The 22159-nt window shown below is 35.5% G+C and overlaps 1 protein-coding gene across 21 annotated transcripts in view; it reads left to right on the forward strand.

The window, feature by feature from the left end:
- The window catches only part of NRXN1 (neurexin 1), a gene marked incomplete at both ends in the record, with an annotated part of 708589 nt that overhangs the window by 155849 nt on the left and 530581 nt on the right, over positions 1-22159 (forward strand). The gene's annotated exons all lie outside the window — the stretch shown is intronic.

The following is a 22159-nucleotide window of genomic DNA, read 5'->3' on the forward strand; positions in this document are numbered from 1 at the left end:
GTAGGGTGGGTGGAACTAGTGATCTTTAAATGTCCCTTGCAAGCAAAGCATTAAATGAAGGTGAGGCAGCTGTTCCACAGACAAAATTGTACCAGAGGTATAAAGGTAGTCTAATCTCTGTGCTTTTCTAGTGCCAAGTGAGCACTGTGCTGAATAGGTGCTCTACAGCTTACTTTGTAAGGCATTCAATTTTAAATGCTCCTGTAATGTATTACACAGTTAATGCTGTTGCATTTTCCATTTTAACACACTTGTCAACGTTTATGGCAGTCAGGCCAGTGTGCTCCTTGTTTACATGTTATGTTCTTCAGTTAGGGGGAAACAAATTATGTTGTTCTTAAAAATAGGGAATTGCTTCTTTTGCCTAATTGATTCCCAAGAATTTATGAAGCAGATTTGATTGAAGAAAGTTTGTGTGATCTGCAGTTGGTTACTCGAGATGCACATTTCTATAAAGTGGAGTTACACAGCATATAAATTATATCATCACTTAGTATGGGTTTGGAAAAGAAATATTTGTAGCTATTTAGTGTGTAAGCCTTCCAGAACATGCTACTGGATTTTTTATTAGTTCTATGCTAAATTTTTGATCAATGGCTATTGGGGTAGGGGTGGGGGGGAATTGTGAGAGTAATGGATTAAGAGGATACATCAGATCAAAAGAAAAATCAAAAATGTTTATTTAATTTAGTTGAATGTTTAGTTTTTAAATGAAATTGAAGATGTTTTCAATTTTTAATAATCCTCTAGGTTATATGAGCAGTAACACTTGAAAAACATCAGTGTCTTTTTTGCTTGTATTTATTGACAGTTTGGCAAAACTAAAATGAATTTATAAAGTATACTTCAAATATTTAGACTTTTCAGGATGTTCTGAGTAATAATTCTGATCATTGTGTAATAATACAGTGGCAATTGCATCTGTTGCATAATTACTAGATTATCTGATTAAAAATAACTGCTCACAATTTGTCTTCAGGCTAGAAGCAGTAAAATGTTTAGTAAGCACATAACAAATGCTGAAAAGCTAATTTCTAATTTAAAGCATATTACTGTGCCAGGATCATGTATAACTGATAGTTACACGAACTGGCACAGAACTTGACCTTTTTTCTTAACTCAGTGTTTAGAAATTAGTCTTGATTTTTAGTATGTCTCCAATACTATGATTGATTGGAGAATGTTCTAAAACATAGTTAGCATTATGGTAACAATACAACTGCATTATCTGCTATTTCTATTGGTTCTGAGAAATGACCAGCATTCCTGATAATACCTTAATACACAGTGTCGTATCTAAAATGGAAGTGTAAGGACTACAGGACAAAATTATTCTAATAAATTGGAGATTAGCAATATTGTCTTCAGATTCTTCATTTACCTCATTCGTGGTATCAGTGTTCTCAGAATCCTGCTGTACTTCAGTTAAAATTCCTTGTTTACTTCTATTGTTTCTAATTGTAAGAGCTAGATAAAATCTTTCAATGATAAAGACTTGGAACCAAAAGGAAGAAAAATGTATTCACTTCTTTATATCAATAGTAGAATGAGTTAAAATCTGTTTCTGCCCTCCTCAGATAAACGGTTGATAAAGCATGCCACATCAGAGAAGCGTGGCAGAATTGATCACTTCTAATTCCCATAGAGTTCAGCTCTCCTGATGCCATGTCACTGAGTTCATAAGATGCTCTGGAAAATATTTCCTTCCAGTATTTTGCTCCCTATGGAGGGAAATGGTAATGTAAATTTGGTTGCATGAATTTCTTTGCTTTCCCTTGATCAGCCCCCAACCTCTCCCTTTGTCAGACCTAAGTAGTAAAGTATGGGTATACGGCCTTTTTTCATCTTGTGGTCTGTGCATATCAATTGTCAATTTTTTCATGCTGAATTGATTGATTCTGTAGAGCTGTTGAACAAATAGGGTTTTAATAGAAATCTGTTTCAAAAGTAATTATAGTTGACTTCATAATGTTTTCTCAGATGAGTTAGTGAATTACAAATCTGTGCGGGGTAAATGGATGGACTCCTAAACAAGTCCTTGTGAGCATTACTCTAGACAGGATGTATGCTAGTGTAAGAACAAGAAAGTCTTGTTGCAGTAGATAAGATTAATGAAGTTGCATACTTAAAGATCTTGCAGTGTAATATATTCAAGTAATACATTATCTTTTTTTCTGAGTGCAGGTATGTAGTTCTGTGGAACAGTGGCCAGCAACATTGGCAAGGATCTTAAAACACTTGTAAAGATGGTATTTTTGTTTTGCTCTTCGTGTTAGCTTCTCGCAGAATAAGCATTTATTCTCAAGTGTAATCTGAAATGTATTTGTTTCAGATTTGTATTTTGTATTTGTATTTTTGTATTTGATTCAGACTTGTATTTTCTGCTTGCTGCCCATTCTCTTACAGTTTTTTTTTCAAAATAGGTGTTTAAACTTTGTTTTTAGCAGATGTGATGCTGCCAATCCATTGTCCTCTTCCAAAACACAATACCTGCTAGACAATCTTAATATCTTTAGCTTAGAAAAGCTGTTGTTCTGTGCTGCCCCTGACACTGCAAAGCTAATGTGACAAGTAGCAGCACTTCTTAGGCTTTCTTGTCTGCTTTCCTCATAAATGGATACCCATGGTTCCTTTCAAAAACAACCACAAAACAAAACCACCTTAGGTGGAGGTTCAGACAACATTCAGTAAAATTCAAGCAAATTGAGAAAAGGTTTGCGTTTGGCATCCCTGTTTCTCCTTAGCTGCTCCATAAGATAAGTAACTATGGGCTGAGAACTGATACCAGTGGATTTGAACAGCTTTGAGCAGGATTGATCAGATAAACTCCAGGTCCTTCCCAACACATGTTTTTATGAGTACCTGAATATTTCAGCGTTCATGGTATTTATTATTGGCTTAGCCTGTGGTTGTAAGGTCAGTTTCAGGAATCCCAGGTCACAATGAATAACATAGGTACAACAATGGAGAAGACAGTGGAAGAAAATTTTTTTTGTGTGTGAACCATTTTATTCATATTCTGCTGATTAAAATGTGATTGTCCATTTGAAGTTGCATATTTCTTTCTCTAACTTCACTGGCAGCATACCAATTGATTTCAGGTATTTGTAAAAGGATTAGCCTCAGTGCAATCCTAAAAATACAGTTAAACTTGCTATTACTTGTACAGCACAAAATGTGCTTATAAGTCAATATTTTGTTGTCAGACTTGTGCATTTCCAGAAACTGGTATGAGACTAATCTTGATGGTTTGATTGTGGTGGAAGCTTCACCAGTGTTTTAACTCATGGAAGAAGTCACAATTAAATAGGAAACTGCCTTTCTTATCTCAAACATGCATGTGTGTAATGTTAAGTCTTTGCTCAAGTGTACCAGTTCTTCACACATGGACTACCTGCAATTTTTAGAATATTTAGAAATGATATCTTGCTTATAGCTTTCTTTGCATGGCACATGTTGTAAGGTTTAATTGACTTATGTGCTTAAGATTCAGGAATGGCTTGGGTTTTTTATTCCTCACCAGAAAGATTATGAGTATTTAATATCTATAGCAATAGAGGGGAATGTATTAAATTAAACACTTCTAAGGGGTTCTTAAGAAAATATGAACTTCATCAGGATTAGAAGATTTATTTTTAACCATAGTTAAATTCATTCTTTTTTTTATATACTGTTTTTGATATAGATTAACTGGACTGATTGCATGGTATCTGCATGCAAACTCTTCAATCTGTCTGGGCGGGAATATTTTATAGAACTTTTTTTTTCTAAAAGTTTTCCAGCAATATGGCAATATTTTTGACAGGAAGAAGTTTCTTTAGCTATTGAACTCTTTTTTTTTTTTTTTTTTTTTTTTTTTTTCAAAGTTGGCTTGGGGGAGCAGAAGATTGTTCCCACATAATTCAATTTTTCAAACAATTGTACTAGCTGACATGGTGTTAGAATAACAGTGTATTCTGAAATAAATTTCTTAAAGCATGTGCTTGTACACACAACTCTGAAAAGAAAGTGAGATCATATTCAGCTATTACTTTTACATCTTATTATTTTATTACAAATAGTTACATTTAGACTGAACTTTCTCTAGCAAGCTTCAAATGATTTATTGACTTCTAAAGAAATTAATAGAAAACAATTGTGTGTTTGTGGGATTGGGAAGGCATGCTGAGTTTTCTAAAACAGGTATCACTTTTTTCCAAGGAATAAGTTGTAATGGAAGGAGATGGAGAAAGAACTAAGTCTTTATACAGCTGTCTTTGAACAGAGCATCTTGGGAAGGCAAGAGTTGTGGTGTTTTCACAAGGCAAGGGATTTCTCAGGGTTAAGGTTTAAGATGTTTGGAGGAACTGACAAGATATGCTAAGGGCAGTGAAGTTAGACGACTAAAAGTGTAATGTGACTTTGCTTTACTAAACTCTATTAATGATCTGAAATGTGTTATTTTTCCAAGGCTATGCTCGTGAAAAGAAGGCAGTTCACACTATCTTGGAGGAAGGCTGTAGGGCAAGTTATTGCAATGACATCCTGAGTACCCGCAGACCTGATTCTCAGCTGAGGTGAACTGGCAAGACTCTAAATAAGGTAGCAAATCACTGCAGCTTCATATTGACTGGAGACATTTTGCAAACTGTTGTTGCCCTAACTGCTCTGAAAACAGATTGCATTTTTTTCCTGTGTTACCTTTAAAAAGTAGCATTTTAAACTGTCTCTACCAAAGATCTCTATTTATAGCAGCAAAGTAGTTCAGGCGAAGGAAGTAACTTGGAGGTGAGCAGTAGCTGAAGGCTGTGTATGTGCCCTGGCTTCCTTCCAATTCTGTAGACATCCCACAATCATGCTGCTCCATCGATTGACCTTCATTGCTGCTCTTCCATAGCAGAAATGGAGAGGACTTAGTACAATTAGGCATCATTTTTAACACCACTAGTTGCAGGCTGTGTTTGTGATGAAGTGTCTAGAATTAGCAAGACAAACTACTGGACTATGTTTTCCAGCTGAACCTTCTTCTTCCAGACTGGCCTACAATAATGAAACTTACACCTAGGAGAGTTTTGGTGGGATGGCTATTGAAGTGAAAAGATGCAAGTAGGCAGTGATACTGGATAGATACAAACCAGATGGTACAAGTACTTCTAAAAGTCCCTTTTGTTATCATGCAGAATAGAGGATAATTGTGTTGTAGGCTGAATGTTTTTCATTAGTAAAGCATTAAATCCAATGAGAGCAAGGGCATATGTGTGTTTTCTGCTACACTAAAAACGTGGATTTGGGAGGCCAATTTTATGAACAGCCAGTGATGATCCTTCAGGGTTTATCATCCCATTCAAGTGGTATTTAGATTTTGTCTTTGATTAGTGTTTCTATCAAATATTACTGCCTCTTGGTTAACAATCTATTCAGGCTTGCTCCTAACTTCCAGCAACAACAACATGAAGACTTTTCCCTTCAGAACTGCTTGAAATATAACTAACAATCAGAGAAGGTTGCTGAAGATTTCTCCTCCTTGCCCTTCCTCAGTAGGGGGAAAGAGACAATAGAAACAAAACAAAAAAACTGTTAAAATTGTGTTTTCCTGGTATAATTTTTTTTAATTGAAGCCCACTGTCCTGCAACTACATAGTAAAGCAAATGGTTCTAGCTGGCTGAAAAACTGGGATTTTTAGGATGCTAAACAGATTACTGTGGTGATGGAAGAGCTGAAGTATTCCAGCATTCTGAGCACTGCAGAGTTGAGACAATTAGTACACTAAGCTAATGACGAAACATTTTTGTTTGAAAGGCAAATAGAGGTTTTATCACTGCTGCCACCACAAGGTGTTCAGGGTACCTGAGGTAATTTATATCACATAGCACGTTTGATAAAGGAAATATGAGCTTCTTGTGGAGCATTCTTCTGTCTTAAGAACTGGAAATCATATTATCAGTAGCTGTGCTATACTGCAGCTTATGCAGCTAATTCCTCAGTTTCATGTGGACTATGTTAAGTTTCAAAGATACCTTTTTTTACCTTCCTTAATGAATCATAATCATGACCTGTCAGTCAATCACCCTGGTGATACTTGTTTCCACATAGCTTAAGGACAATTTTGGTTCAGCATGTGTATAACTAACAACTTTAAAAATATTTTTTTCTTTGGAGAGTGATCTGAATCATATAGCTTGCTTACAGCTGCTTCTTATGTCTTCTGTAATGTCAACAGTTCAGACACTACAACAGTTGGCTAAGCTAACTGAACTGGGAACAGAAATGAGAAACAGACTCTTGGAGTGTTGTGTGTTTTTTTTTTTTTTTTTTTTTTTTTTTTTGTTCTGACAAGAAAATCACTGCTAGCTATTAATAAGGAGACGAAATTTCTTATTTGTTAGTGAAATGTGGTATTGTTTAACTCCATGGCTTAGAAATTGCAGAGTAGTTTATAGCTACCGGCTATAGTTACGTAGAAAGAGAAATGGTGAAGATGTGTTTGAGATGTCTATGGAGAAGTGGCTGGAGTGCTGTATTATGAAAATTTCAGTTAAACTGTCACTCAAGATGCATAACAGTTTAGTTTTTGTGATCCAAGTAAGACATATTCTACGTTAAGTGGAAAACAAGTGGTATTACCACACACATCAAGATTTTTCCATCTTTGCTTTTTATAGAGTTGGAATTAAACTCTGTTCCTGAAGAATTTATAATGAGTTTTACATTGTCTATTAAGCTCTCTATGAAAATTTCAGAGAGGATCTGAGATTGGAAGAGCCCTGAGCTAGAACAAGATAAAATCAGTAGGCCATCTGCCTTACTGTTGGAGGCTGTTTGTCTCTACATACGTGGGTAGAAGAGAGCAGAAGTACCTGAAGCTGTTAAGGTAGTGGACACTTCTGTAGCCTCTTCCACCTCCTATTACAAACACAGTAAGAAAAAATCATTTGCCATCAGATGTTTTAATGTTATGTATTGGTAAGATTTGACACAGCAGAGGCTGTAAAATCAAGTTTACAAAACAAAATATTCATCTGTTTTCCCTTTGTGTTGCACTTTTTAAAAGCTTAATGTAGTAAATTTGGGGTAAAGGATTTGACAGTTCTTCAAAAATGATTCTGTAATATTTTAGTTTATACATTTCATGCATGTTATTTAGGTCAAAACTGTCAGTCAATGTACAGCTGTTACTGTTAAATGTGTTATGGAAATAAGTTTGTTCTGTGCAGCAAAGGCTGTTAAATATTTCCATGAATTTATTTTCCTGCTAGTAAGCAGTTCTACATGTTTAAAACATTTTGACCACCATCAAGCTTTGTCTGGCCATTCTTCAGCCATAAAGGCAAAGTAAATATTGTTCCTCTGAGGATGTCCTGCTAAGATGAGTAAATGAATCACTTCGCACTGTGGTTAGCTTATTCATTTTAAATTTGTGTAGATTCACGTATTTCATTGAAAATGTTTATTTTGAGAGGTAAGACTTTCTTCCGCTTTCTTTCACTTTTATTTTAATCAGACTTATTATATTTATTAAAAGCAGTTCAAGGTGTCATTGCTGCAAGCCAACTCTTTATTTTTCTCTTAGCTAAAATAAGTAATTGTGGGGTTTTTGATTGTTGTTCATTTGTTTCAAAGCACAGTGGAAAAATACCACAGAAATAATGTCTCCCTATGTTTAGCAAGCAAATATTAATAATCTGAATATCGATTATCATTATTTGAAATTGTGGAGTTTGCTTGTGGGGAATATTAATGATCAGCTAGTTTCCAGACTTATTCATGAGATAGGAACCATTTGCCTGGAACTGTTCTAAAGACAAGGTGAAAATCTAGCGTGTTCCTTAACTTCTTCAGCACACTTCATTCTGATAGTAGGATGCAATTCAGCCACAGTTCACTGACTTAAACACAAAGCTCTTAGACTTAGCTCTTAGAGCAGACAAAGCTCTTAGACAAAGCTCTTAGAGCAGAAGACAGTTGGAATCATCTCTGTCAATGCAGTATTCATAATTTACCACTACATATTTAGTCTAGTAGAAACAAAGTGCTATACTGGCTATTTAATGTACATGCTTTCCAGAGAGTGAGCCTTTAAGATAAGCATTTGAATAGTTTCTTAATTAACCACTGAGTGAAACATTGAGAAACAGAATTTTAAGTGTGTGTTTGCGTTCTTATAAAAGTGTTATCTGAAGATCTGTTTATACAATTACTAATTACTGTATATGTTCATCATGTAAAGTGTCTGTTACACTTCCATAGGCAAACCTGACTTAACACTGACTAGAGTTCTAGCATCAGAAAGCCAAGCAGGATTTAGCATTTTTCATTATGACAGCTTCAAGAACGGTACAAGAACCTTCCCATGGTGCCTGTCTGTCCAATCTGGCTAATAGCCCACATGATCTTAATCCTTCACTTTGATAAATGCTAGGAGTTGCAGATTTTCTGCATGCTTGAATCAAAGTTACTGTATTAAGTCTAGCTGTATAAAATAGTGTTCACATATAGCTGCCCAATGCTATTCTTAATTCAATTAAAATATGAAGATAAAAATGTGAACAGGGCATACTGTGGAGAGTGGTACCTTAGCCTAAGAGAGAACCAGCGCTAAATTTGCGGCTCAGGCTTGTGCCTGATGTTAATTATTGATAGGCTATCAAACACTAGAGCAGAACAACTGTAGAAAATGAAATAGTAACTAATCCTCTGCACCTCAAAAGGAAAGATTATAAAAATTCCTTTGGACTAGGAGTTGAAAAGCTTTTGCATACTTGCAGTGCTGTCCTCTGACATCCAGCACTAACCATTTCTATTCCTTTGTTCTGCGTGAAAGTTAAGAAAGTGGGTATTATCTTAACTATATTATTTATTATTATAATATATATATAATATATATTATATTATCTTAACTACTTACTAAAAAGTATCAGTTGTAACGTTTTTTTTTAACAGTGGCTTTGCTAGTCCAAAAGTGACTTCGCTTTTTCTTTGGTCTGCATTCTGACACAGATTTATTGTGCCTTGGGGCAAGTCATCAACCTGCTCTTTGTTTCAGTTCACATATTTGTACAGTAGAAATAAGCTGGCTTTAAAGAATGAGGATTATTTGGCTGGTCTTTTGAAGTGACGGGCAGTAACTGATGTAGGCATTAATATGTGTTGCAGAGAAGCATACAAATTGTGCTGTAGAGAAGTATTTTGAAACAGTTGTCACATAATGTCATCTAGGAATTTCAGGTTTTATACTGCTGTACATCTACAACAAAAGGGATCTGGAATAGGGGCAAACAGTTTGTTCCTTGTATTGTTCCGCTGGTCAGCTTCTACCAGCGTGTTCTTTAAGCATTCTGTGCATACTTAAAAAAAAAAAAAAAAAAAAAAAAAAAAAAAAAAAAAAAAGTAACATATTTATAAAACTGCTAAATAGTGATTAACATTTCCACATTAAGCTAGGCTTTGCCTATCTCTGTTTTAGAAACAGCTCAACAATGGATTGTATCTCTTCTGAGAAGTTCTGTTGCCAAAGATACCACATGAACTAAAAGTAGAATCATAGAATATCTTGAGTTGGAAGGGACCCATAAGGATCATCAAGTCCAACTCCTGGCAGTGCACAGGTCTACCCAAAATTTTAGACCATGTAACTAAGTGCACAGTCAATGCACCAAGTACTAGGATTATAAGATCTTTGCAGTTAATGGGAGATTCTTGATTATTAAAATCTCTGTGAGAGAGTGTAGTTTATTCATGGAAAAGATCAAGAATGAAAAGGCATTTAATAATGAAGTTGATGTAAAGTCCTTAGCATTTGGTGTTTCTTTGAAATACTGTGGAGCTGTGGTCAGAAGACTTCTAGAAAAGTGAGGGGAGTATAGATCAGAGGATATATATTCTGTGTATATTAAAAAGGAGATTAATTCATGTAAAACTAATTCCAGAATAAATACAAAGTTGAAGAAGAACTGAAATATGTAAATAATTAAAAAAAAAAAAAAGTCTGTTTACAATCCTGCTGGTTCAAATTTTAATTTGTCTCCCAATGTTAAATTGGGCAGCTTGACCACCCTGCTTCTGCAGTGACGGCCAGTGGCAGTAGGCGTACTTCTCCCTGATACTGCTTGGTGGTGAGAATTTAATTGCTCTAAACTTATCAAGGATGCATCTGCTGAGTAGCATGTACCTCCAGCGGTATGCCACTGGTCAGGGCACTGAAAGGCTTCTTTATCTGTCCCTTCTCCTTTAGCCCATACCTTGGGAGAAAATGATCTGGGAACACCTCTTCCCACGTGTACTCTGAGATCAGAGTATGAACAGTTTTTTGGCTGCAGCACTGGCAGCTGCAGTGAAGGGATTTAGTCTCAGAATACTAGATTAAATCTAGTATTCTCCCATGCCTGTAAATTACACTGCAGATACTAATCTTTAGGTTTTATTCTCTTTAGAAGAAGCATACCTCATGGTAATTCATTGTTCTGACCAGACTAGTGAGCACTTAAATTGGTAATGTAATGTTTGGCACTTTATATTTGTTTGGAGCAGGGGAACAAAAACCAAACCCACCTCAAAATTGAACAGCAACAAAAGAACACCCCTGCCAAAAAAACTGCAGTCAGCATAAGACCTTAGAAACACTCAATCTCCCTTTTACCGTTTGTTAGGTGGTTAAACTACACCACCTGTAACACTTTCTAGAAAACAACTTGTTTCCCAGAAAATGCTGAAATGAGACCAATTCCATCATTTTAAATAAATAAAAGTGAGAAGGGATACAGCATTTGTAATACATTGGGGCATACTTGCAAACCAAGCTGGAATTTGTTTTGCCCAATTGAAAAAAGGGCTGTGAATCTGGGTATTCTGTAGACACTTCTGGAATGTGTCTGTCCCTGCAACGGGAATTAGATTAAGTATGTCTAACACTTCCCCAGTGAAAAGCTCTGGAAAAAAAAAAAAAAAAAGATAGTCACAGGGCTTTGAGTTTTGTTTTGGATATTTCTTCTGCAACTTCATTGGTGGGGACAGTGGAAAATTAAACTAATATAAGAAACATAGCAGTCTCACTGACATAAACTTTAAATAATGAAGTGGGAAAGCATTTGAGATGGTGGAAGCAATGGTGGATGCAATTTTTCTTTCCTTTATAAAGAAGAAATAGGTATCATTTTAATTCCCCATCCTTTTTGAGACTTTCTTCTGTGTTACACAGTAGCTGTGATTTACTGGCTAAATCGCTTCCTTTTTACAGACTGGGGAGAAATATACTGCTGTTCATTTCAAAGCAGCTGTTAATACTTATGTCTGATGGGATGCTGTACTTCAGGTGCATATGTAAGTGCAAGCTGAGAGCACTGCAGCAGGATACAGATACCTGTTATTAGTTCTTCTCTGTCTAGGCAATACCAGTGTGTGAGCCATGGTATTAGTTTCAGTAGTTCTTACTGCAAATGTACAGAAACATTCATGGTCTCCCTCTGCCTTGATTTTCATTGCATCACAATGTGATGGAAATAAGTTTTCCTTTGCATGTATGGCTTGGTAAATAGGTTTATTTTGCTCCTATATTTCTCATTTTTTTTCTTAATGAGAAAATTAAAATATTAATTTGTGGAAAAGACTTGACTGAAGCTTACGTCTTTGTTACAGTGGGGCTGGCAGATGATCATGAAGGATCAGGCAGAATTTCTTTGTGGCCTACAGAGGATGACTGTAATAAGGCTGTTTCCAGGCAACTAGATGCTGTGGTTGTGGCTTTTTAGTATCTGCCTTGCTGAGGATTCATTCAACTTAACACAGGAAACATGCAGATTTACACACACACACACACGCACGCACGCACCAAAAAAAAGGCAGGTTTCTGGTTGCTTATCAGATACTTGATTTTTTTTTTTTTTTTTTTTTGTACTGAAAATTTCTTGAAATTGTTTTGGCTTTGCTTTAAAGTTAGTTGTAGCTGACTTTTGCTAAAATGAAATGTTTATCTTGAGCTAATGCGAAAGATGCATACACTCATATTTATATATACGAACACGTAGTTTCTTGATAAGACTTCCTCTTGTCCCAGCTAGCTAGTTATCTTGGGCTAAGCAGCCTAGTTTTCACTTCATTAGTGTGTTTCAGTACAAATCTGAATGAGATTTCAATGTAATAAAATACCGAAATTATCTCAACTTTTTCAGTAATAGAGGAAAACGAGCAATTTCAGCGGTCATTCTCCATAGACTTTCTTGCTGAGACTGGTAAGTAGAAAAAGGGGGAGACAGATGCTCAGTGACATGTTGAACAGGTGCAGCTTTTGTTCTTAAAGGCCCTTATTAATACTCTATCTCTTAACCTATAAATGGTAGGAGGTTTTTGTTCTAAGTTTGGCTAACAAACTAAAACTGTGCAGGAATATAAAAAAATAAAAAATACTCAGGAAAAGTAAATTACAGATCTAGAATAGCAAGATTTTTAGAAGTTCTCTACTGTTTTAGAAGTGTGTGTTTATGTTAAAGTAAACCTTACAATAAAAAAGGAAATGGAAGGTGCAATTTTGGGGCATCAGTTACATAACAAATTCCTAGATTTAGCAGGATTTTCATCAATTGTACTGTATTTTTGAATTTTTGTTAGTGGTTTTATGGGTCAACAGTAAGAGTAAGCAAACCAGAAGACAGAAGTTAACGTGCATTATAACATAGTTGTCAAATAGAACTGACCAAAACTGGTTCTGTTTGGAATCTGATGAAAATCAGTTTTTTCAAAGGAGAACTGCTATTGCATATATCACTTCCATACTGACTTCTATGATTCATATGCTATAACTCCCAGTTGATTTTGACCTTTTAAAATATTTAAATGAATTTTACCTTTAGAGAATTTTAAAATGTTTGTTAAAATTCCACTAAAACTTAACAGTACAGTGAAGGGGGCATGTTTCTCAATAGACTGGCCATGAGGAATATAGGATACAAGTAAAAATAATTAGCTTTCCAATGGTAAGCTCACGTCTATTTATTTTTTTCAGTCTATGGTAGGTTTAGCAATGACTCATCAAGCTGTAAGATGTAAAAACACCCTGAGCCAATCTGTTTCTGGGTGAAACATATCAAACAATCTAAAGCCAGATTTCTGGGTTGATTTGCATACTCTCCCTACCCCATGAGTCCAATGAGATCAGAGTTGAAATCAGGTCAGCATTTGGACTAGATTTTGGATAGTTCATCAGTTAAAGACCAGTCATGTCAGCTACTATATACAAACCCTGGATCTTACTGTGCTGGATTTTACATCCCCCTGAGAAAGCTGAAAAGTCTTAAGATGCTCAGAGATGATGGGAATGAACTTCTATAACACAAAAACTTGAACATATATTTGAAACAATTACAGGATATGGCTGTATCCTGAGCTTATAATGGAACAAATTGGGAGAGTGTTTAATGAACTCTTATGTCAGAGATGTCATTGGAGTGCTGGGAACGGACAGTACTAAAAGTAATAAATAAATAAATAAATAAATAAATGACATTAGTGTATGTTGGAGCTGATGACAGTATTGTCATCTCTGGCTCCCAGAAGTAAGTGGTAAATTTGAGGTGAGCTTTGTAAACGTTCATCTTAAGTAAATAACAGCCTGAGATCTTCATGGAAAACAGTCACATTTTTTTTTATTATAAAAACAACTTGACATTTTTCAGTATACTTTTTAATGAGCATTGCTCTGAGCTATTTTATAATGAAACTTGCTTAAAGGGAGAACAGGCTGGTGATACTTGGCAGAACAATATGGCATATGGAAAAACAGTTGTGATTTATCGGCAAGCACTAAGCACTCTTTTTTTTTTTTTTTTTGAAAGAGAGGCTTTCAGCACAGTGGAATATCTTGATATTCAAGACTTTAAGGGGAAACAAAACAATGGAGCAGTATACATGGGTTACTTCTTAGGAGGTAAGGCTTTTCAATAAGGGTAGAACAGGAAACTTTTTGTTTTACATGTGACATCTGTTTTTTTTTCTATTTTTTATCCCATTTTCACCTTTTTTTTAATCAAATATTCAGTAATTCGAAGGTAAGTGAGCATTTTTAACTTACACAACTTAGTACTTCCATGGCTGACATAGACCAACTTCTTTCACTGGAGCTGTGCATATACTTAACACTAGAATGGAATGTTTCAGTTGTAAGTTACCTACAAATATCAAGTCCACCTGCTTGACCACTTCAGAAGTAACCAGAAGTTAAAGCATATTAATGAGGCCATTGTCCAAATGTCTCTTGAACACTGATAGGCAACGGGCCATCCACCACCTCTTTAGGAAGCCTGTTCCAGTGTTTGACCACCCTCATGAAAAAGAAATTTTTTCGGATGTCCAGTCTGAGCCTACACTGGAGCAGCTTTGTGCCATTCCTGTGGGTTCTTGTCTTTAGTTACCAGGGAGAAGAGACAATCACCTCACTCTGTTTCCCCTCCTCAGGAAAGCATAGAGAGCAATGAGCTTATGTCTCAGCCTTCTCTTCAGGGTGGTTAGAAGTATATGATCTTTAAGGTCCCTTCCAATCCAAGCCATTCTATGATTCTACAAAGAGGGATATAGATAATCTGTTATTTATAAAATGATTAATTTGAAACATAATGCTATGAAAAACACGGTCTCTAAATTGGAATTGAGTACCTCCAGGTAAGAATGATGATGCTGCATTTTTGGGGACAGAATAAAAAAAAAAAAAGTGTTTATATGAATTAAAGCAAGATTTTTTTTTGAGACTTGCTAAATACCCTTATTAATACATACTTCATACTTTCAAGCCATCTTTACTGTTGAAATGCTTTTCACCTTCTTCTTTAAAAGAAATGAAAAGATAACTTTATTTTCCTCCCTAGATATACCTAGGCTTTTTGTTGTTGCGTGTTTAACTGTGCTTGTTCATGTTTATATATATTGCTGATCTTTGGGTTGTATGGATATAACTGAGAGGTGTCTGTGCCAAAAAAAAGAAAATAAATAAAAAAAAATCAGTTAATGATTGCCTTATTTGCTTTTTTGACCAGAATGCTGAAGGAAATGTCTCTTTTCCTTTGAGTGTGGGCAATGAGAGGTTTCCAATTAGTGAAATTTATAGGTTAGTTATGACTCATCTCCTGATATGAGCTACTTAGATTTGAGTAGTTAGTACTGGGTGTTTTCCAATACATTTTTATGAATTTCTACTTAGTATTTGGCAAGGATATTGTATTTAGTGTCCAGATAAAATTTTCCAGTGGAGATGCATGCTAGAGATGCTGAATCTGGGAGGTGAGGGATCACTTAGGATTTTATTTCCATTGACATATATTGGATTCTGAGTTGCATGGCTCTGTAAAGCAGATTATGGTATTGTGGCAAAAATAGAGGGAGGGAAGATGATATTAAGATGATATTTCATTGACAGTTAAAAAGGCAATTAAGTATATAGTGTATTTTCAATGTGGAACAAATACTGTTTAATTTAGCTTGAATACGTGTATTATTACAGCATTTTATTGTCATCTTATCTTACTATGAACAGTGGGGAATGTGGACTCAATTTGCCAAGCACTGCACAAGAAAGAGGTACCACATAATTCCTGCATTAAAGAATTTCTGATCTGCAGCAGGTCTCCTGGTCCTGTAACCAGCACTCAAAGTTAAATGCTAGATTTGGTGGTGGTGGCGCTCAGGTAAAATTGAACTGCTGATACTGTATTGGCAGGATGTGCTGATTGACCCTTCTTGTATTAACCTACTTTTACTGGCTAAATAAGGCTTCTGAAAGTGGTTTTGTTTGTTTGTTTTAGAAGCACACTTTTTTTTTAGAAACGTACTTTTTAAAAGGTTAATTCTTCATTCTTTTAATTAGCTATAGCACTTCTTTTTAAATTTATTTTAATCTAATACCTTTTTACTGAACTGTGCCTTACAGAAGGATTTATACATAAAGTATATAAAACACCTTCTCCATTTTTTTTGTTTTTGTTTTCTTTCATGGGTTTCTTAGGCGTAGAAGCAACTTTTGAATTTTCAGTTGGAATAAATGTGGAAGATGAATGTGACAGAACTCACTTGTGTTGTGAATGACCTATGGCTAAGATAAAAGCTTACTGTGATCCCGAACTTATAATAAAGAAGAGCACACCAATGTTTATATTACCTCTAACTATCTTCGTCTGTACAGTATCATTAAGAATCACTCTGGGTATAGCTGGCACTACATTGTACAAAATACCTGTAATTAGGATATTTTTATGCATCATATTTCTGTACGTATTATGTTGAAACCAATGCCGGATGAGAATATTTTTCTGTGTGAATCTCAAAGGTTTGATTCCTTATAGGAGGTTCATGCAAGAATTTGAAGTTGTTTTTTTTCTCAGATTTTCTCTTCATCATCTAAAACTTGTACCTTATTCTACTAGATTACACATAGTAACATAATAACTTTAAAGTCAAGCTCTCCTGATACATGCAGAAGAAAGATGTCCTTATACAAGAGCTGGGATAATAAAAACCCTTCTCTCAGTGTAATGTGGACTGTCAGATGGCCCATTTATGAAAACAATAATGCACATTTAGATTCAAAGCACAGCTTTAAGCTTTCATCTACCACAAAGACAGAGCTTGCAAGACAGCCTTCCTTAGAGTTCCTGCAGTTCTTATAAAATGTTTAGGCACTGAGACAAAGAGCAAGATAGAGACACTCTTGATCTTTTTGTGTTAAGAGCAATAGTTCAGGTAGAGTTTCTTCTCCAATAAGTTGTTATTCATGCAGAATTGGAACCACTTTAGCAGAAATGATAGAGTATACACAAGTTCACCCTATTGCACAACCTTTGAGTTAGGACAACCTTCCAGCTATTCTAAGATGAGATTTTTAGGTCTTTCATAAAGAATGACATATCATATAAGTCTAGCAAAAATATTTAAATCTCAGGGTTTTCAAATTAAGTGATAAGTGATTAAGATTTTTCTTCTCTGCTCCTTGTGTGCTCAGATTGAATGAAACCATTATTTTCCTTTGCATTTTCTTTGTGTTTTGTTACAAGATTTAAAATGAATTGCTCTGAACATCTCAAACATAATACAGTATTTGTATTAAGAAGTGAGGGTTGGATTTTCACCTTACTATCTTTTCAAAACAAGTAACTGGAATAAACTGGGAAGGGAGAGAATTCCTTTGTGGGTTGGTGGTCTTATTTAAGATTTTCCTCAATTGTTCAAGATTTGTATCTATGCTGTGATAAATGATCAGGTCAGTTAAACGTTTCATTCCTGACCTATGTTTTTAATACAAGTAAAATGTTTTACTTAGCAAATGCCATTTGGTAGTAGTTCTAGTCATTATTGGCAGTCTCTGTTGGATTTCACTCCTCCCATACCTGTTGTCTCTGTACTCCCAAAGCAGAGTTTAAATGTGGAAAGGCAGATGCCAAAGGCAAAGCACTTGTATCATGGAGGTGTCTGGAGCTGTGAACAGGTTCAGAGTGAGAAATCAAACTACAGAAGAGAACAGACTATGGTTTCTAATGGGCAGAAATAAAGTAAAGCAGCTCTTTGCATTCCAGAGTATGCGACTATAGAGAAATTCAACTTAACAAAGTTAAGTTAACCAATAACAATTGATTTGGATGTTCAGAAAAAAAATGAGTTGGAGGGACTGAGTGTACATTGTGAATAATTTATGCTGAATACTACTTAACCTAGACAAGAAACTTAATGGCTAGCTCACTGTAACACTGGCAGATAAATGGACCTGGGGAGAAAACTCTAAACCTTAAAACTGTCTTTTTAAGTGGTCTTAGATTCTGCCCAGCTATGGTGACTGAAATAAATAGAATCCTTGATACACAAGGAATGACTGTGGTCCTTCAGTTTTGAACTCTTGAAATGAAGCTATAGTTCTATGCTCTACAGAATCTACATTGAATTTGTGGACTTTCCATTTATCTGCTCTCAAAGTCATTTTAGGGAGTATATCACAAAACTTCTAATCACTTTTTAAAACTTGGTCAAATGTTCTTGTGAGTCCATTTTCTCTAATCTTTGTGTTAGATAAGTGCCCTAGCATTATGTGTGGTGAACTTCATGATCCTAGTGAGTGTCAGTAGGCATAAGCATAAAAGAGCTAAGTGGTTAGAAAAGTATGTCTTCTGATCTGTAGAAGAACAAGATATTCCAGAGAGCCTGTTTTTAAGAGCCAAACCTAGGCCTTGCTGTGTAATCTTTCTTTCCTTTCAGTAGAAAGGAAGATTGAAAAGAAAGGAAGATTAGCCCATATGTAACTAAAAAAGTGAGGGGACTTTGATGTAATACATCATCATTCCATTCATGCTTAACCATGATGAACTTCCTAGCACAGAGACAGGCAGCCTATTAAGACTTTCTGATCTTTTAAAAATCACAGAGCTTTCTGCATACAGGCTGAGATGTCAGGTATTATGCTAAGGCTATACAAGCCTTTTCCTTAGGTCTGGCTTTGAGTGTTAAAGGTATGATAAAGATGGTGATCTATTACTGTTTCTATTCTTATTTTCTATTACTGTTAAAGTTCCTCCAGGTAGTAGCATGACTGTCTGCTAAATCAGCCACTCTCCCCAGTTTTGCAAGTTTACTGATGGTGTGTTCTACCTCATTGTCCAGATCATTACAGGAGATGTTAAACAGGACTGGACCCAGTATTGACCCCTATGGTACCCTGTTCATTACTGGCCTCCAGCTAGGCTTTGTAACCGTGTCCCCCCTCTGAGCCTTGCCATTCAGCCAGTTTTCAATCAACCACACTGTCTGCTCATCTAGTCCATACTTCAACAGCTTCTCTGGGAGGATCTGATGGTAGACAGCATCAGAAGCCTTGCTGAAATCCATGAAGACAACATCCACTGCTTTTCCCTTAATGATCAGGCTGGTGATTTCATAACAGAAGCTTATCAGGTTGGTCAAGCATGACTTGCCTTTAGTGAATGCATGCTAACTAATCCTGATGATTTTCTTCTCTTTTGGGTGTCTGGAAATGGTTTCCAGGATTAGCTGTTCAGTCACCTTACCAAGGATCAAGGTTAGGCTGATCAGCCTGTAGTTGTCTTATAGACAAGAGCAACATTTGCTTGCTTCCAGACACCTCTCATGATTTTTCAAAGATTGAGTGGCCTTTCAATATCTGCCACTTCTCTCGGCACTCATGGGTGCATTCCAGCAGGGCCCATGGGTTTGTGCTTAACACTTATGTATTTCCTGACCTGATCCTCTTCCCCTTCCTCTTCAAGTAAGTCTTTCTTGTACTGTACGTATATGTTCTATACTACACGTGTACTTGTCTCCAGGATTTCTGAAGGCCAGTTTTGCTAGTAAAAACTGAATACTGCATTCAGTACTTTGGCTTTTTCCATGTTCTGTCACCACGGCTCTTGCCGTATTCAACAGTGTGCTCACACTTTCCCTGGCCTTCCCTTTGCCACTGATGTACTTCTAGAAGTCCTTGTTGCTTTTGATATATACCTCACCAGATTCAGTTCCAGGTGGGTTTTGGCTTTCTTCACCATGTTTCTGCATTCATGGATAGTGTGTTTTGGATAGTGTTCCTTTCAATTTACTTGTTCTTGTGTCCACTGCTTTTAGTATATACTTTTAGTATATATGATATGTATTTCAGTTTTGAAACTGAGATTCAAACGGTTTTATCCTGAATGTCTCAGGCTGTGGTGGTGATGTTTGCACTGCTGACTTTGGATATAGATAAATATCACTGTGGTGTCAGATATGTTTTTGTGATATATAGATTGACATACTAGCCTACCGTTTTCCCTTTCTTAAAGGCAAGAAGCTATGGCCCATACCAAATGGTATGAGTAGTCTCAAACCATTTGCACTAGCCTGATGGATAATTCAGATAAACACTATAAGGCTCATGAAGAAACATTTAGGCCAAACAGCACCTTTACAGTCATTTTCTTTTCACTTTCTAGTTACAGTACTTGCTCAATGGTATGGCAACATTTAGAAATCTGAAATGCAAAAGGTAGAATTTGAGGCATTAAGCATGTCCTCTTTTAATACTGTTAATTACATCTTGAATTCATAGGAAATAGAACCTATAATATAGTGAGATAACAAAACTTTTTAATGCCATAAAAGCAGCATTCAGTAACTTCATCCAAGTTGAACTATGCAACTTGCAGCTGCAAGGCTGAACACTTCTCCAACCATACTTTAGTAAATCACACTTGAATTATTGTTTTCTGCCTACCACTGGGGGATAGTAGCACAGAAGTTTTGATGGATAGATGAGTTTGCCTCAGTCAATATCTTGCTTGAAGATCTAATCCACAGATTAATTCATTCATTAAAAATCAAATCCTCCCCAAACCATCTGTAGCTCCTGATTACTGTTTTACACCTACTGAATTTTTCTTCCTCGTAGCAATTCTGCCTAATGAGAGAATCTTGTTTAATGTTAGAAGTCTTGGCATTATTAATAGGATTGCTATACTAGAGAACATTGTCTCTGGGATAATAGTCTCTGTTTGTTTAGTGGTTTATCAATTGTAACACTTAAATAGTTCTAAAATTAACAAGGATCACTTTAATGTCCAGAATTATGCTTCTCCCACTGATTTTACTAGTGGATTTCAAATAAATTCACTAAATAAATAAGCAAATTTGGGCATGTTGGTTACATATATTCATTTGTGTATTATATAGAAAAAATACATTAAGTGGATAAATTGGTTTTGTTTTAAGTACTAGTCATGATGCAGAAGTGTTCTGCTTCATTAAGATTTGTTAGAAAATTTGCACATGTATCCTGTGTTACGCAATTGTGTTTAGGAGTGCTTATTCTTACTATGTATGTATGAATTGATTGGTGCTTAAGTAACCTGTAATACCTTGGTGTTACTTCAAAATTTGTTAACAGCATTACAAATATCACCCTGACAAATACATAAAAATGACATAGGGATGATATTGTTGTTTCTTTCACTTTTTTAAGCACTTTTAGAAGCTTCTAAATAGTAGAGCTTATTGAATATAATGAAGCAATGGCATCTGTGTATATAAACAAAAAGTTGGTGTTTAATTTTATATTACAACAGTGCTTCACATTGTTACTGTTTCTATTTTTCTTCTGCTAGCATTTTTTCAATTACTGCAGTGGCTATTTAATAAGACTGGAGTCATTATTATTATTATTGGCGAATATAGCCCGGTTCATTTAATTTACAAAAGTTGCTTCTGGTTGGTCACCTCAAGAAAATGGGAGGTGAAACATGCTGCTGACAATTGCAAATTTTTACAATAGAATTTCTCCATTCCCTTTGATTTAAGAACAGGAAAACTAAAATAATTTATGAAATAAATAAGCCTGTCTGTAGGTTTTATCTGCCATTCCTAAGAAATTGGCTTCTGTTGGTGGAAAGGTTTTTATTTTTAATAGATTAAATGTAAAAGTTTACATATCAAATACTCATATATCTTCAAGGTATGAGTCTAAATAGAAAATCAGTCTTATTACTAAGCATACAGTACTTCTTGATTACAATGCCTATGCATTGTAAGAGATTGTAGGGAATGTGTAATGGTTTGATGTTCACCTTTCCCTCACCCAAATAACATTTAAAGTATCAGATTCAAAGACAGAAACTATGCATGTATTATAAGGGTTTATACATAAACATGGTTGTATGAATAATACTTGGAGGCTTCAGAGCTTAGCACTAACATATAGTTAACAAAATTCAGTGCAAAAGTACATATTGGAAGCCATAGCATCTGTACTGAATGAAGAGCAATGCACGTGGCATGCCATCTTCAGTGCTAGTCTTAAGTTTCCACACAAAGTTAAAGAAGTTGGGCAGGGAAATCGATAGCCTTTTTACTTAGACTCTCCTTGAGTCAAAAGGAACTAGGTGAGTGAAAGTAATAACACTTCCCCGTGCTTTGCCCCCAAGAAGCTTCATTCTTGAGGTCCAGAATACCTTCTGCGGTTTTTAGATGTAAATCATAAATGCTTTTGACATAATTTTTAGTAAAACATGGATTTTTCAGCATTACAAGTATGAATTTTGCATATTAACCACAAATGTAACTTATGTTGTCCAACAAACAAATCATTGCTTTCCTGATATTTACAGTCTGGACAAGGATGAATAATCACTTCTGAAGAGCTGTGAAGTATAACTATGCTAGTGGGAACTGCTAGAT

This window comes from Netta rufina, assembly GCF_964035555.1.
Source record: "Netta rufina genome assembly, chromosome: 3".
In the NCBI taxonomy this organism is placed as follows: domain Eukaryota; kingdom Metazoa; phylum Chordata; class Aves; order Anseriformes; family Anatidae; genus Netta; species Netta rufina.